General features: G+C 41.2%; 1 protein-coding gene across 6 annotated transcripts in view; it reads right to left on the minus strand.

The window, feature by feature from the left end:
• Positions 1 to 17,014, minus strand: part of Ptprt (protein tyrosine phosphatase receptor type T) — a 1,068,074-nt gene that overhangs the window by 648,973 nt on the left and 402,087 nt on the right. The gene's annotated exons all lie outside the window — the stretch shown is intronic.

Below are 17,014 nucleotides of genomic sequence, written 5' to 3' on the forward strand. Positions count from 1 at the left end.
GGAACTAGGGAAAAAAATGCAGTCAAATAAGCAGAATCCAAGATAATTCAGATGTTAGAGTCTGCACAAGAGAACCTTAAAATGAGTATTGTAAACACGATGAAGGATTTAAAGAAAATTTTACATAATGGGAGAAGATAGAGAGGATCACAGTAAAAGACTGGAAAGAAAATAAGCAAATAAGTAAATAAAAATGCTGTGACGGGAAAGTATCATCTCTGAAATGACAAGTTTACTCATAGCAGTTCAAGCATGGAAGCGAAAAAAAATCATCAAACATTAAAAAAAAAAAAGACCCAGTGGAAATTATCCAATCTGAACAACACAGGAAGAATACTGGAAAATAAAGAGACTCAGCCTGTAAGACAGAATCAAGAGGTATATAACATGCATATTTGGCATCTCAAAGATAAAAACTGAGAAAATGTGTAGAAAAAGTATTTGAAGAAATAATGTCATAGAAACTGAAAACCAAACTAGGAAAAAAAAAGAAAAAAAAAAAAAGAAACTCTCTAAAAACATTACTGAGAAGCTGGGTGTGTTGACATAAGCCTTATTGTCCCAGATATAGGCAGGAGGGTCACTCCAGTGCAGGTATTCAAGATCAGCCTGCACAACATAACAAGACTCCATCTCAAAACAAAATCAAAAAGGAAAAGAAAACTAAATTTCAGACAATTAAAAAAAAATAATAATGAAATCACAGATGTACCATATTAATGGATAGGAAGATTAAATTTCATTTCTTAGTTTCATTAAGAAATTCATTAAACCCTCTCCAAATTGCTACATATATTTAGTGTGAATCTTGATCGATACTTGAAAATCCCTTTTTCTTTTTAAATAAATCAATGTGCTGATGCCAAAACATATGGAAATGTTAAGAATCTAAAATACTTAAATTCAAATAAGAGCATGGGCACAGGGGCAGGGAATTCTATGTGTTTCATTTACAGTGAACCTGCTTTAAGCATTGCCCTAAAAACTATCTATTGTTTTTAAAAAGTATATGGGCACTGGGACTTGCTCTGTTGCGTGTGTCTGTTAAAAAGAGGATTAAAAAGAACCCTCCCACTTTCTTGAACAGAAATTTGGCCTGACCAGGCTGACAGCTGACAACAGAGATGGTTTGCTGAACCTAGCTGGGACCAGCGTATCCCGAGCTAACTCACAGACACAGAGGTGAGTAAATTGCTATGGTTTGAATACGGAATGCCTCCCAGAGGTTCATGGGTCAAAGGTGTGGTTCCCAATGTTGTGAGGTTCAGAGAGAGGAATTGGGGAAGTCACTGGGTCATGAGGGATCTGACATCACCAGTGGATTCATAATTTGATGGCATTATTAGGAATCAGTGAAAACTGTAAGTTGGAAGACCAAATTGAAAGAGTGGTTCTTTCAGGGCATGCCCTTAGAACTGATATCTTGTTCCCCTTCCCTTCCTCTCTTTGTTTCATCGCTGCCATGAGGTGAGAAGCTTTCTCTACCACATCCTTCTGCCGTGATATTTCTGCCTGTCGGAGGCAGTGACCCATAGACTGAAACTTTGGAAACAACAAGCCAAAATAATCCATTCTTTCTAAGATAGTTTTCTCAGGTAATTTGTCCCAGTGACAGGAAGATGAAACACAGAAATTACTGCTGTTTAGAGAGAGAATAAAAAAAAAAGATGCTGAGACTGGTGTGAATACAATTGGCTTTAGCTTTGGGTTCCTCATATAGAGTCTTCATGATTTGAAAATAAGTCCCTTCTATATCCAGTTTCTTCCATTTCTTTTTAACATGGATATATGCTAGGCTTTGTTGAAGGTGTTTTCTGCATCTTTGGAGAGGATCACTTGACTTTTGTCCTTAATTCTATTTATGTGATGCATTATGCTTATTAATTTGTGTATGTTGAAAGAAACTTACATCCCACAGATGAAACCAACTTCATCATGATGTACATCTTCTTGATGTGTTTTCTTTGGATGTGGATTACCAATATTTTATTAAGGATTTTTGCATCTATGTTCCTCATAGATGTTCATCATTGGTCTATAAATTTTCTTTATTTGATGTGTCTTTATCTGGATTTGGTTATTAGGATGATACTGCTTCACAGAATAAATTTGAGAGTTTTCTCTCCCTTTCTATTTCATGGAATATCTTTTAAATGGTTGGCATTAGTTATTCCTTAAAGGTTTGGTAGAACTCAGATAAAAATTCATGTGGTGATGGGCTTTTCTTTGTTGGAAGGCTTTTAATTGCTGTTTCAATCTCATATCTTGATATTAGTCTGTTTAAATTTTCTCTATCTTCCTAGTTCAATATACATAAGTCCTTTTGTCTAGGGATGTGCCAATATGTTCTAGATTTTTCAATTCACAGTAGCCTCAAAAAATATTTGAGAATATATCCAACAAAGGAGATGAAAGACCTCTACAATAAAAAGTATAGAATACTGAAGAAAGGAATTTAAAAATACCTGAGAAGATGGAGAGACCTACTATGTTCATGGATCAGTAGAATGAATATCATCAAAATGACGATATTACCAAAAGCATTATGCAGATTTAAATGACATTCTTCACAGAACCAGAAAGAATGATCCTAAAATTTATATGAAAGAATAAGAAAACCAGAATAGCCAAAGCAATACTGTGAAATAAGAATCATGCTAGAGGCATCACTATCCTTTATCTCGACTATTACTACAAAGCCATAGTAACAAAATCAACATGGTACTGGCTTATTTCACTTAGCATGATAGTCTCTAGTTCCATCCATTTACCAGCAAATGCCATAATTCCATTCTTGTTTATGGCTAAGTAATATTCCATTCTGTATATACACCACATTTTCTTTATCCGTTCATCTATTGAAGGCCACCTAGGTTGGTTCCATAGCTTGGTTATTGTGAATTGATGGTCTCTCTGATATGTCGATGCTAACCTACAACAAGGGAGGATAGGGAGGGAAAGAACAGAAAGTCCATTGGATTAAACCAAAGGATATGAAGGGAAGGGAGGGGAAAGGGAATAGGAAAGACATTAGAATTAATCAAACATAACTTTCCTTTGCTCATAAATGAACACATGACCAGTATAATGTCACATTATGTATGCACAACCACAAAAATGGGATCCTCATTGGAATGGATTGTACTCCCTGAAAGCATAATATATCAAAATACTCTATACTGTCATGTATACCTAAAAATGGCAAATAAAAAAACAGCATGTTATTGGCATAAAAAACAGATACAAAGGCCAACAGAGTAGACTAGAAGATACAGAGAAAAATCTACTTAGATACAGTCATCTTTTCCTTGACAAAAAATGCCAAATCATACATTGGAGAAAAGATAGCCTTTTTAACAAATGGTCCTGTGAAAACTGGATATCCACACATAAAATTAAGAAACTATGTCCTTATCTCTCACCCTGCACAAAAATCAACTCAAAGTGGATCAAAGACCTAGAAATTAAACCAGAAACACGGAACTGTTAGAAGAAAATACTCCAACATATCAGTATAGGCACTGACTTCCTTAATAAGACTCCTAAGGCACAAAAATAAAACCAAAGCTCAATAATTAGGATGACCTCAAATTAAAAAGCTTCTACATGCTTAAGGAAACAACTAAGAGTGTAAAGAGAGAATGTACAGAATGTGAGAAAATCTTTGCAAGCTACTCTTCTAACAGTACTTTAATATCCAGAATAAATAAAAACATTCAAAAAGCATTGACACCAAACATAACTGAATAAATAAATAATAGACCAGTCAATAAATGGGAAAACAATCTAAACAGATATTTCTCAAAAGAAGAAATAAAATAACCAATAAATACATGAAAAAAAAAGAAATGTTCAACACACTTAGCAATCAGGGAAATGTATATCAAAACTATTTTGAGATTTCATCTTATTCCAGTTAGAATGACAATCATTAGGAATGAGTACGCGGAAGGCATGGGGAAAATGGAGGAACTTTGGGCAAAGGGGAAAGAGGGTAGGGAGAGTGCACGGGGGCAGGAAAGATTGTGGAATGAGATGGACATCATGACTCTAGGTACATGTATGACTGCACATATGCTGTGACGCTACATCATGTACAACCATAGAAATGTAAAGTTGTGCTGCAATTGTGTACAATGAAGCCCAATGCATTCTGCTCTCATATATACCTAATTAAAATAAATTATTAATTTTTAAAAAGAATACAAAGAACAATAATTACTGACAAAGGATGTAGTAATGCATTGTTGGTGGGACTGCAAATTAGCACAACAACTTTGGAAAATAGTATAGAGATCCTCAAAAGACCAGGAATAAAATCACCATGTAACCCAACTATCTCCTTCCTTCCTTGATATTTACCCAAAAAGCTAAAATAAGCATACTGTAGTGATAAATGCACACTACTGTTTATAGTAGTGCAATTCACAATACCTAAGATTTGGAACCAGCCTAGGTGCCCATCAACAAATGTACGGATAAAGAAAAAGTGTTATATACACAGTGGAGCTTTACTCGGCCATGAAGAATAAGGAATTGATGTCATTCTCTGGTAAATGGAAGGAGCTGGAGAACATCATGCTAAGAAAAATAAGCCATACTGAGAAAGTCAAGAGTTGAATATCTTCTCTTATGTAAAGATGTTGGGTTAAACAATAATCAACGCCTAAGAAACCTTGAAGTGAGATACGAAGGACTCTAAAGAATGTGATAATGAAGAAATGGAGAGGGGAAGCTGGCCACTTCCCTTTGAAGTGAGGATCAAAGCAGAGTGATCATGGTTGTAAGTAAAAGAATGTACTCCTCCTACACATCTGAAGAGCTCCACCTGAACACAGGCAGCCACCTATCTGTTATGGTTTGAATGTGAGATGTCCCCAAAAAGCTCATGTGTGAAGGTTTAGAAGAGAAATGATGGGGTTATGAGAAGTCTTAGCCCAATCAGTGGATTAATCCCCTGATGGAATTACCTAAGTGGTAACTGAAGGCATGTAGTATGTGGCTGGAGGAGGTGGGTCCCTGGGGGTGTGCCTTTGGGATATATATTTTGTACCTGGTGAGTGGAGTCTCTCTCTGCTTACTGATCACCCTGTGAGCTGCTTCCCTTCACCACACTCTTCCGCCATGATATTCTGCCTCACCTTGAGCCCTGAGGAATGGAGCCAGCTGTCTGTGGACTGAGACCTCTAAAACCGTGAGCCGCCAAATAAACTTTTCCTCCTCTCTAATCATTCTTGTCTGGCTCTTAGTCACAGCAGTGAACATGCTACTGAAACAGTATCCTATATGTTTCCCCTGCTTGTAGGTACAGGTAGCGCTCACTGTGTTCCTGCTCCACCCCACCGAAGAGCATGTGAGTTAATAAATGTCTGCTGAGCCCTCCAAGTTTTTTCTTTGGAATCAGTACAATTGGGCCATTGTATCCCTGGGGCTGAACAGAGGAACCTACAGAAATAAGGAATTTTTAAAAAGGGGGATCTCATGAAAATAGAAGGGAGAACAGTGGAGCAGCAAAAGAAGATAGAGGGAAAAGAAGAGAGGATAGAAAATGGGAAGAACTGTGGATTGAAATTAACCAGATTATGCTGTGTGCACGTATGAATGAATATATCTCCATAAATTCCCATTTCATGTATGACTATAATGCACCAATGGGAAAAACAATAAATGAATACAAGATCCATAGAGAAAGGAGATCAGGGAAGGGAGAAGGGAGAGAAAAGGCAAGAACTAGGGACATTCAGGAGTATGTCCAAATGAACCCCCACTATTATCTACAATTGTAATGCATTAGTGACAACATTTTTAAAAGATGCAAAATTGTAGGACTCATACTGATTTCAAGACTTATGGTAAAGCTATGGTAATCAAGACGATGAGATATCAAAATAATAATACACAATCGGATCAACAGAAAAGGAGATGGGATATAGATATGGGACCATAATTTATAGACAGACACCTGATATATTAGAAAGATTCAATTACAATGAATTGAGAAAAGATGATATTTGTGATAATGGGCTCAGGTCAGTTGGTATCCATATGGACAAAGCAAACCTTGATCTCCATATAACACCTAATTTAACAATCCCTTTGAGATGAATTACATAGACCCACATATAATATGTAGAATAATATAGCTTCTAGAAGCCAACATAAGAAAATAATTTTTGATCTCGGGAAACACCAGTCTTTCTTAAATATGGCAAAAACAAATGCAAAGACTGATAAATGGATGTCATTGAAATTAATACCTTTCTTCATCGACAGATGCAATTAATTAAATGAAAAGGCCAACTACAGAATGAGAGAGGATATTTATGTTGCATATATTAGAAAAACACAAAGGCTCATATTTGGTAAATATTAAGACTCCTACAAATCAATAAGAATTTTAAAAATACTTTAAAATGCACTTCACAAAATTGGGTATCGAAATTAGCACAGACATACTCACACACTTAGAAATGCATTTACATACACACATGTATTAAGGTGTGCAACTAATCATCAAAAAAATGTAAGTTAAAACCACCATGAGTTATCACCACACACCTTCCAGGATGACTACCATGAAGAGATTGTCAGCATTAATCTCCTGCATGAGAACATAGTTTGGCAGCATCTGTTTAACTCAAAGAATAACTCCACTGCTGGTTATTGGCCCAGAGAAATGAAGTCCAATACTACCCAAAACACAAATATTCATGGCAAGAGGGTCATTACGGCCAAAACCCAAAATAACTCAGGTATCCGGAAGCAGCAGAATGCAGACACTGTGGTATAGTCACACAGTAACGTATGGTGTGGGAACAAAATAATGAACTTTTGCCATACACAGCATAGATATTGATTGATTGATTTCCACATATTGGGATCATGGTGACCCTAGGTAAGGACCACACACTATTTCCAGTACACTCTATATCTATTATCTTTTTTGTTTAAAATATGCAAAATTGTAGGACTCATACTGGTTTCAAGATTTATGGTAAAGTTATAGTAATCAAGACAATGAGATAGCAAAATAATAATACACAAATGGATCAACAGAAAAGGAGACAGGATATAGATATGGGACCATACATTTACAGATGCCTGATATATTAGAAAGATTTAATTATAATGAATTGAGAAAAGATGATAGGAAGAGAAAACCAAAATCAACATAGATAAGATTCACAAACATAATTTCAAATGGAATAAATGAAACAATTTGTATAAAATACCTTATGATTCTATTTGTATAAAATTCCAAAGTAGGAAAAACTATCTAGTCGTCCCAATACCTTTGTGAAAGAGAATTAATGACCTGGAGGGGGTACAAGGTATGTTTCGGAAGGACTGGTTATATTCTATATCTTGATTGTGGTGTTGCTTACATTAAGTTGTGATTTGTGACCTTTTCTGCACTTATGTTTTTCTTCAAAATCAAAGGTTACTGGCCCTCCCCCTGCTCCAAAAAGACATTGCAAAAACCCAGTTGAGAGCTAACAAAAGCCAACTCCATGGTAACAGCAATAACAGGGAAGCAATCTAGTCAAGAAATATCCTGGATATAATAAATTAGCAGGCCCATTTTGATTGAGTAGATGTGGGGCGTGGGGCAGGTAGGAACTCTAAAATGAATTTCAGGTTTCTTTCTGGCTTCAGAGGAGGAAACGAATGGTGAGCCCATTAATGGAGATCAAAACTTCAGGAAGAACCTGTCAAGCTCCAGGCGCCTGTGGCAATCCATAGGAATAACCCTGGCAGCTTATTAACTGGGAGTTGGGTGGAATTGTCTGAGCAGGAGATATGGATATGGGAGTCGTCAGCATCCCTGGTGATAATTAAAATAATAAGACCGGATGGAATCACTCACAGGGAGAACATGGGGCTTGAAGGGCCTGTGAGCCAGCTCTCTGGGGAACATGACCTTGAAGAGGAGGGCACAGGAAGAGGAAACCAAAACCAGGACAGGAAAGTTTCAGCTGTAGAAACAGGAAGGGAACCTAGAGACTTCAGTTATGATGGCCATTCAGGAATGCAGAGCAGAGGGGCCAAGGAAGTTAATTGTCTCCAAAAGCTTGGCTGGAAGGCAAAGGGTGGGTTCCGTACCTGTGCTTCCTGGGTCACTTATTTCTTGTCTCTGAGCCAGAGTTCCTTCAACTCTACAGCAGGAAATATCCAGTACCAATATTAAAAGGTATTGTGAGAAACGAAAAAGATAACACACATAGAGTGTACAGGAAATAGTGAGTGGTCCTTACCTAGGGTCACCCTGATCCCAACATGTGGAAATCAAGCAGGGTATTCTTTCTCAGGATGAAAGGCATAGGGACAAGTCACAGCATAAACAGAAAGCCAGCAGATGAAAGTCACTGACTACCCTAGAGAGGAAGTGGAAAGGGCCAGCCAACAATCAAGTGGTTGGGGTTACTGGGAGCTCTGCCATAGGTAAGAAGAGATACAGAGCCAGACACACCTGATGACGTGGTAGACCCTGCAGTGAAAGGGGCCAAGGACCTCTGCCATGCACAGTGTACATTTGGACAGGACCCCTAGGCTTGCGACAATCAGTGCAGATACTAGAGATACTGCAGGAAATACCAAGTTTCATTTATTCACCTCTCACTCACATTTGACAGACACCTGCCAAATGCCTCCTTGGTGACTTATGGCAATAAGAAATCATCATGAGATGACATTCTTCAAGGATGTTGAATAAGGAAGAAAAGGAGAGTTAACATATATATTGAATGAATGAATGAATGAATGTATATATATATTGAACATTTCCTAAGATCACCAAACTGAGCTCACAGCAGGATCAATATCTGATGTCACATATGCCTCTTACCACAACTAGAAGGTAAACTCACTATTCTCATTTAACATATGTGAACACTGAAGCTTGGAAAGCGATTCTCCCAAGGTCACACCAGAGCCAGGAGTAGAACAGAGATTTGGGTGTAAACAATTAATTACAGAGCATTGTGGTGAGGTGGGTATCACAGACAGGCAAGCCATCGTGAGAATAACACAGGGTTCAATTAAGAAACTGACCTATGAAATAGGAATTTGAACTAAGGCTTTCCCTAAAGAAAAAGGATCAAGGGCCAAAAGAAGGTCAACCCAGGCTCCAATATCACCAGAACACACGTGTCCACAGAGTAATCCCTGCAGAGAAAGATGTTATCCCTGGGTCTTGCTGGCCTCCCCAGTATCAAAATGTGGCTTCATCTTGAATGAGGACAATTCATTCTTATGACCCAATCTTACACCAGATTTTTCTCCAAGCTTTCCTAACTACACAGAATTGTCCTTCTGCGCCGTCAAATTCCCAGATCACATACTTAGCAGCTGTTTTCCAGATATTATGTCAAAATTGCATGTCAACAGGCACCGAATAATTTGTTGCAGGCATTTTTACATCTGGATGACTCCAATCTAATCATCCAGAGATTAGGTAAAAACTTAACAAATTTTATCAGTTTTAATTCCTTAAAACAATTTTGATGGCCATTGAATTTCTCTACCCCACTTTCCTGCCAGATACTCAACACAAAATTTCAGAAATAATAGGGAACAGATGGCAGAAATAAATTTAAGACTGATTTTTTTTAACAAAAGTGATCAAGAAAAGATTTAATTTATTTTGATATTTTCCGCTTAGAAACAAACTTCTTTCCATATAAAAGGACATTTTCATAATACTCGGCCTTTTTTTTAATCCCTTTAATCTAGTTTTTACCAAAATGAAATATTCCTCCCAACACAACTTTGATCAAGGCTACTTAGCACTTAGAGAGAGCTTAGATGTGCCCATTAATAGGCGAGGAACAGGAGTGGGTGGTTCAACCCGGTGTCTGAGGAGATCCAGGGGTCCAATGCAGATGATCAGAGATTCAAGAGTTAAGTGAGCATTCCTGTAGACACAAGAAAGTACCCATCAACTTCAAGCATGGGGAGGAACAGCCCTTAGAGTTGGCATAATTAACACCAAACGCCCAGCTCTCTGGATGGAGCTAAGAACATGTCCTTGAGTGCTATGGTTTGGGTAGGTCCCGTAAAGGTTCACGTCTCACAAGCCTGGTCCCCAAGGTGGTGATATTAAAAACAGGTAAGACCTTTATGAGTTGGTTCCCACAAAAATGGATTAAAAAAAAAAAAAACAGTAAGACTGGCCTCTTCCTGGGCTCTGGTTTCCTGTTTTGCCTTGTGATGGCTCCCTCTTACATGTGCTCTATCCATGATAACAGCCTCCATGACACCTTCATCAGAGCCAAGCAGAAGCCTGAAATATGTATTTGGGTCTTCAGAACTGTGTGCTAAAAAAAAATTCTTTTACCTACAAATTATGCAGTCTCAGATTCTTTGTTATAGCAACTGAAAACCTACTAATACACTGAGCAAAAGGGAACCTGCAGGGAGGCTAACATCTGGATGCTGCCAAGGCCACCGTGGGCAGGATTCTTTCTGAGAGTAAAAATTCTGAAGGGAGAAGTGGATAAAGTGGAATGCCCACCGCTTTTGATGAAAACTTAGGTAAAATCACCTCAGGGCTTTTTTCTACTTCTGGGCTCCACAGTATTCATGTTGCCCTGGAGAAGCCAGTAGAGTAATGAATTTTGATGGAGACACCAAGGTATCATTGAAAAACTGACTTGTTTAGGATCATAAGTCCTAGATCCAATCCCTTCTGCACTCATGCAGCTAACTAACAAGCCACTTAACCTCTGTGGGCATTGCTTTCTTCATCCATGAGTTTTTTATTTAATGTTTAAAAGACCATAATACAGTGTCTGTCACCAAAGAACCAACAGCAACAAAAAGAGCCCTTCTCCATCTGACCTCTACTGCATCACAGATATTTCAAATGAGTGATGAGGCTCTGTTCACCTCTCCAGCTCCTTCTCATGTTTTATAGGGGCCTCCCCCAACCACCCTATGCAAGCATTTCCTCTCAGGCACTTCGCTGTCACATAGCACAGATGAGCCCCAAGCCTGGCACTAGCAGGGGCTCAGTCGTTGTTTGATAAGTGAGTAACGACCACCTCCTTTGGCAGACACTGTCTCACTGTTCACACACCTATGTCCCTTTTCCCTTGGGACACAGGTGCTGACCTCCCCAGCCTCCCTGTAGCCATGACGCTTAGTCTCAGCCATCTTTAGTCTTGGTCCATCAAAACAGAAAAAAAAAAAAAACTGGCACAAAAAAAAAATTTTTCCCTTTGAACACTGGATGCAGAAGAGCATGGTGATGATAGATGAGGAAGAGAGAAAGCCTGGGCCCCCGTGTCACCACTGGGAGGAGAACTGTGCATTAAAGGGGTAGACCTCTCACCTGTTCAAGCAGTAGACATTTTTGGATTAGCTATGGCAGCTACCCTCAGTCAGCAAGTCTCCACCTTGCGTGGGCTTCAAAATCACCAGGAAGGCTTGTGAACGCGCAGGTTCCTGGGCCCACCCCAAACTTTCTGATTCATTAGGTCTCAGGGGGGCAGTCATGAATCGGAGTCCTCAGTAAGTGCTCAGGTGATGTGGATGCAGGGGCCACTTTGATAGTCACTGATTCTACCTGACAATGCTTGTAACCGCTCGCTTACTGGAGGGGTGAGCTTGGGTAACCCTAATGAACTGAGTGTCCAGCCCTGGATTCACCCAAGTCTGTGTCTGCACACGCCATCGCTGATACTCAGAGCTCACAGGTTGTCTGTGTGAGAAGGCACCCAAGGAAACACACAGCTGACAAATCGTGACAAGTGTCAAATGAGAGGAGCATGGAGCAGATTTAACTGTTACCTCTAAGTGGGTAGCACTCCCCCACGGAGCTAAGAACAGGATTTGAGCAGCACAAACGTAGACATGGAGTCTGTCTTCAAGAACAAAAGTTAACCTGGGCCCAGGCAGAGGCAAAGTGATGGAGTATTTGGTAATGGGGTGGCAAAGTAAGGTGGAGATCAGGCTGCGGTGTCAAAATTGATCCTAAAGGCAGCAGGAACTATCGAAAGGAAGGGGACAAGGGACAGTGTGTGACAAGGAGCTGGGGCAGTGGGTTCCAGGCTGATGGCAGAGCAACAGGGTTCCAGAGTCATTCCTATCACCAGGCAGTTGCATAGTCAGGGCCCTGGCCTTTCCCCAGGAGCCTCCTGTGCCCACTCACCCAGGTACATTGCACACACACACACACACACACACACAGGCACATGCCCCTATTTGGTGACACTCTCCCCAATGCCTGGCCACTCAGTAGCTGCTGCCATATTCCTAGGATCCTCAGTGTATCTTGATGTTCTACTGGGGCAGGTTTTCAGAGGACACCAAAGCCCCTCCCTTGCTGCTAGAAGGTTAGCTGTCTGTTTCGGCTTCTTTTGTAGCACCCAGCTCTGTGCTCAGCCTCCTCAGAAATCCTACCTCTGGCCTTTTCACCTCCTTCCAGTTGGACCTCCCCTTCCTCTGCACATTCCTCCTCATCCAGCCCAGAGCCATCATCCTGACCACATGCTCACTAAGGGGTGATTCTCTGTTTACCTGTCAGCAAATCCCCAAACCCCCACTGGGAGCAGTGCTTCTCCACTGTTGCTGGGTCTGCAAATCGCCCAATGGACCTGTTAAAATGCAGATTCTGATTCATAGCGGGGGGGGGGGGGGGGGGGGGGTGGGCAGAATCCTGCCTCTCCAGCAAACTGCAAGGAAAGGCCAACAGAGGTGGCCTCAAACACACCTCATCCCTGCCCTCTCTGAACTGCCTTACCTGTCCCTGCCTCATGGCTTCTGCCGTCCGTCCCTCCACCTGCACAGCTCTTGCTTAGTCCATTTAGGGCCTCTATGCTGCTAAACCCACTGGAGTTAACGTCTGACCCTCCCTCTCCTGGAAATCGTCTCTTCCTTTGCCTTCTGATGCTGCATCTCAACTTCCTGTTACTTTTCCATCTACCCTAAGTTTTTTTTAGAGGAACTTCTTCCCTGAAAGGAAGGATGGTCAATTCAATTTTCTCCATCCTAACTGGGAGGTAGAATCCTCCTCTTGGTCTTTCTAAGAGTCTCAGGGGATTTGGGATCAGCCTGGTTGCTCTGTGGCCAAATTCATGTTTTGTGCCATTATCTATGATAGTACCTCCCTACAGAGATTTCTGTGACAATGTAGGTATTCTGTGTCCCCACTCTGGCCTATGGCTGACACTAGGCACAGGCAGCTCATGTGACTGAGAAAGTGAAATTTTTTAAATTTTTATTTAGTTTGATTAATTTATAGTTGATCATATCGGACAGCACAGATGAATGGGAACATATATCTCAGGGACGATGTCATTACACACCAGATGTGTCTCTGGCCTATGGAAAGTTTTAACACATTTTCAAAGCTTCTGCAGAAGGTGATAAGCATTAATGGAAAGGAATTATGCCAGTCACACTCAGATGACCCGAGTTCAAGTCCTGACTCCAACGCTTGCTAAGTAACTTTAACAAGTGCCAGTCACAACCGCAGCGGTTCCTGTGCAACAGCAGGATAAGAGCACTTCTCTCTCAGAATTGCTGTGAGCCTTAAGTAAGTGGATACAAATAAAACATGTAGGTTCATGCCCAATGCATCCTAAGTATATATTAATCTATCTGGCGACTATTGCGATTATTAAACCTTCACATTAGTCTTGCAAAGGCGGGATTATGGTCTTCATTTCGCTGGTGTGAAAGAATAAGGGATGATTCTCGGAATGCAAGGAAAATGGGGATTTGAACCTGGTCCTGCCCAGCTCCAAGGCACCTGGCGGCTTAGCTGGCCAGATGCCTCATCCGAGGCCACAGTGCCTTCCTCCCAGGACAGCTTCTTTGTGGCATCTTCTTTGTAGGCATCTTTGGAGCCCATTATTCTGCCGACCACAGGGGCCCAAGCATGGAGCAGCTGAAACTTGCCATCTTGAACTCTGAGTCTTACCACCAGCAATGTCACTGACACACCTAACTAGGATCTTGAGCTCAGATGGCCTTCAGGAACAAGGGCTGGCCTAGCCAACTGCAGCCGGTGACTCCAGGTTAGACTCTAGAACTTTCTACATCTTACTTTATCAACTGAAAGGGGAACAATTATCTATGCCCAATGCCAAGAGGACAGCAGGAGCTGGTGTGTCAGGAACCCAACATGTAGTGGGGCTCTGGACTCTTCCATCTGCCACGGGCCCCCTCTCTGTGCCTCCATCCTTGAGCCACACATGAGCAGGTCACAGTCAAGCCCTGGTGGCTGCCATTGCTACACTGTGGAGGCTGATGAGCTGTCACATTTAATGGAGCTTTTCGGGGCAGGGGAAGGCAGGGAGAGAATGACAGAGCTTCCCGTGCCTCATTCCTACTGAGATGATTTTTAAATATTTTTACTAGTTGTTGAAGGATCTTTATTTTATGGACTTATTTATATGTGGTGCTGAGAATTGAACTCAGTGCCTCACACATGCTAGAGAGGCCCTCTACCACTGAGCCACCACCCCGGTCCCCTCCTGAGATTTTGACAGACACAGATCTCAGAGGAACTGGGCAAAGGAGAAATGCCAGTGCCCCTCTCAGAACGGTACCTCCCGAGGCCTGGCTTTTTTGCCTTTGAATGCTCTGAGATGTCAGAGGGGCTCTGATGGTGACACTTAGCTATTTCTTTTTATTATTTTTTACGAACGGCCTCATTGCTGACAGGACAAAGTGAAACCTCAGATGGCCCTGCACCAGTCTCCTGATGGCCCTTCCAGCTCTATTCTGCCACTGCCATGGCCTAGTAGAAAAAGAATTAAAAAACAAAAGCCTCCCCAAACTTGATATCCTCTTTGATCGCTATTCCTGATACGTGACACCTCCAAATGAAGCCTCTTTAGCTGTAAAATGGGTCATTGTAAGGACTAAGTAAGATCATACTTGGGACACTCCAAAGACCTCGCCAGGAGATAATACCCAGCAGACTGCATTAGCAACAGCACTCACAGCGTGCCAGGTGCTCATTATGGGTTAGCTCCCCTTCCTGATCATACTAATGGTCACAGGAGTCATCTTCCTCAGAAGACTATGGACCAAGGGAAAGTAAGGACAGGAGTTCATTTGTCTCATGTTATATCCCTGAGTGCCTGAGGCATTGCAAGTACCTGGAGAATGTTTATACAAAGTCAGATGCAAGAACCAGTCAGAAAAGGACAACTGGGAAACCAGCCAATGCCTGATTTCAGTAGAAAGTTCTGAGCTCTCTAGGACTATTATTTGCACTGAGTCTTCTTGCTACCACACTGCAACCTAGATGACTGGTCTTACAACAAATTTTGGTCTTGTTAACTTCTGCATTTAAAAACCTTCAAGTGAGGCACCATCCCAACTATTCAGGAGGCTGAGGCAGGAGGATTGCAAATTTGAGGCCAGTCTAGTCAACTCAGGGAAACCCTCTATCAAAATTAAAAAAAAAAAAAATTAAAACGGCTGGGATGCAGCTCAATGTTAGAGTGCCCCTCAGATCAACCCCCAGTTGAAGGAAATAAAAGAAACTTTCTATAACTCTCCAAATCAGGTCTAAAGGCCATGGGCTGGTCAAATCATGTGTTCCTGATCTGGTTGCTGTGGCTGCATCTCCATTGCTGGGTCTCCAGCCACCTGTACTGAATTCTGTGCTTGAGCTACACCAAACTTCACACTATCCTCCAAATCCCATGGTGACTTTGCCCATGCTAAACCTCCACATCCAAAAGTGCTCTTTGTTTTCAAAGCCCACCGTCATCTTTCTGGAGCCGTCTCAAATTGAACCTTTCAATGAAGTCGGCTGCACCCTGGAAACAGAATTATCCACTGCTGGTTATTTTTGCTCTCACTGCAATAACAGCTGTAAATACCTTTACCCAGCATCAATATTTGGGCAGGCTCTGTGCTGGGCGGGTGTCGTATTTTATCTCTTACCCAATTGCTTCTCAAATTTGAGTCAGGCATCAAAATGCCCTGGAGGGCATTTGAAAACAGATTCCAGAATCCCACCTCGGGTTCTGATCCAATAGGCCTGGGCAGGGCCAGAGAATTTATACTTCTTACATGTATCAGGCACTACTGTTGCTGCTGGTCCCTGATCACCCTTTGAGAAGCACTTACCTGTGAATAAAATCACATCCCCATTTTACAAGGGAGGGAAAAGTTAGGTGAACTGCTACAGATAAAATTACGCAGCGATGAAGTCAAACCGTGAACCAAAGTCTCTGGGACCACAGCCTGCGCCTCTTTGCTCAACAACAGCAGTGACAGCCTCTGACGCTTACTGACAGTTCACTCTGCACCAGGCTATTCCATGGGACACTACTGACATATCTCATCGAATCCTCAGAAGCTCCCAAGGTCGAGTCTGCCATCCTACATTACAACTGATGAGGAAACAGGTGAGAAAGGGTAACTTAACCAGCGGTCACACAGCCAATCACACGGTAAAAGGGGGAACCAGGTAAAGGGATAAAGACAGCACATCCTGCATGAACAAACAATGACTGTTTTCTTTCCAATCGCTGGTTTACATGCAAAATTTTTTTTCCCAAATATTTTTTTATTTTATTTTTATTTTTTTATTTTTTTTTATTAGTTGTTCAAAACATTACAAAGCTCTTGACATATCATATTTCATACATTAGATTCAAGTGGGTTATGAACTCCCATTTTTACCCCAAATACAGATTGCAGAATCACATCGGTTACACATCCACATTTTTACATAATGCCATATTAGTAACTGTTTAACCAGACTGCGAACACTTTGAGATCACAGAAATCATCTCATTTAACTACTGGCATCTCAGCTACTGGCAAAATGCAGGCAAAGAGCGGGGATATGCAAGACCAAGGAGTAAATAAAGGATGTGGAAATAACTGAGGTCTTAGCCACTTGACAAGTAGATCGGCCTTCTCTAGAAATGGGATGACTGCAGCAGCAGCCACAGAACAATCAAGTTGGACTTAAAAAAAAAATTAAGCAAATGACAGTAAAACACTTTGTCCCCAGGAGCTTTGGGCTGACATTCACAGAAGG

Source organism: Marmota monax, unplaced genomic scaffold (genome assembly GCF_021218885.2).
Source record: "Marmota monax isolate L192 unplaced genomic scaffold, Marmota_monax_Labrador192_F-V1.1 WCK01_AAM20220418_F8-fsc00014, whole genome shotgun sequence".
Taxonomy (NCBI): Eukaryota; Metazoa; Chordata; class Mammalia; order Rodentia; family Sciuridae; genus Marmota; species Marmota monax.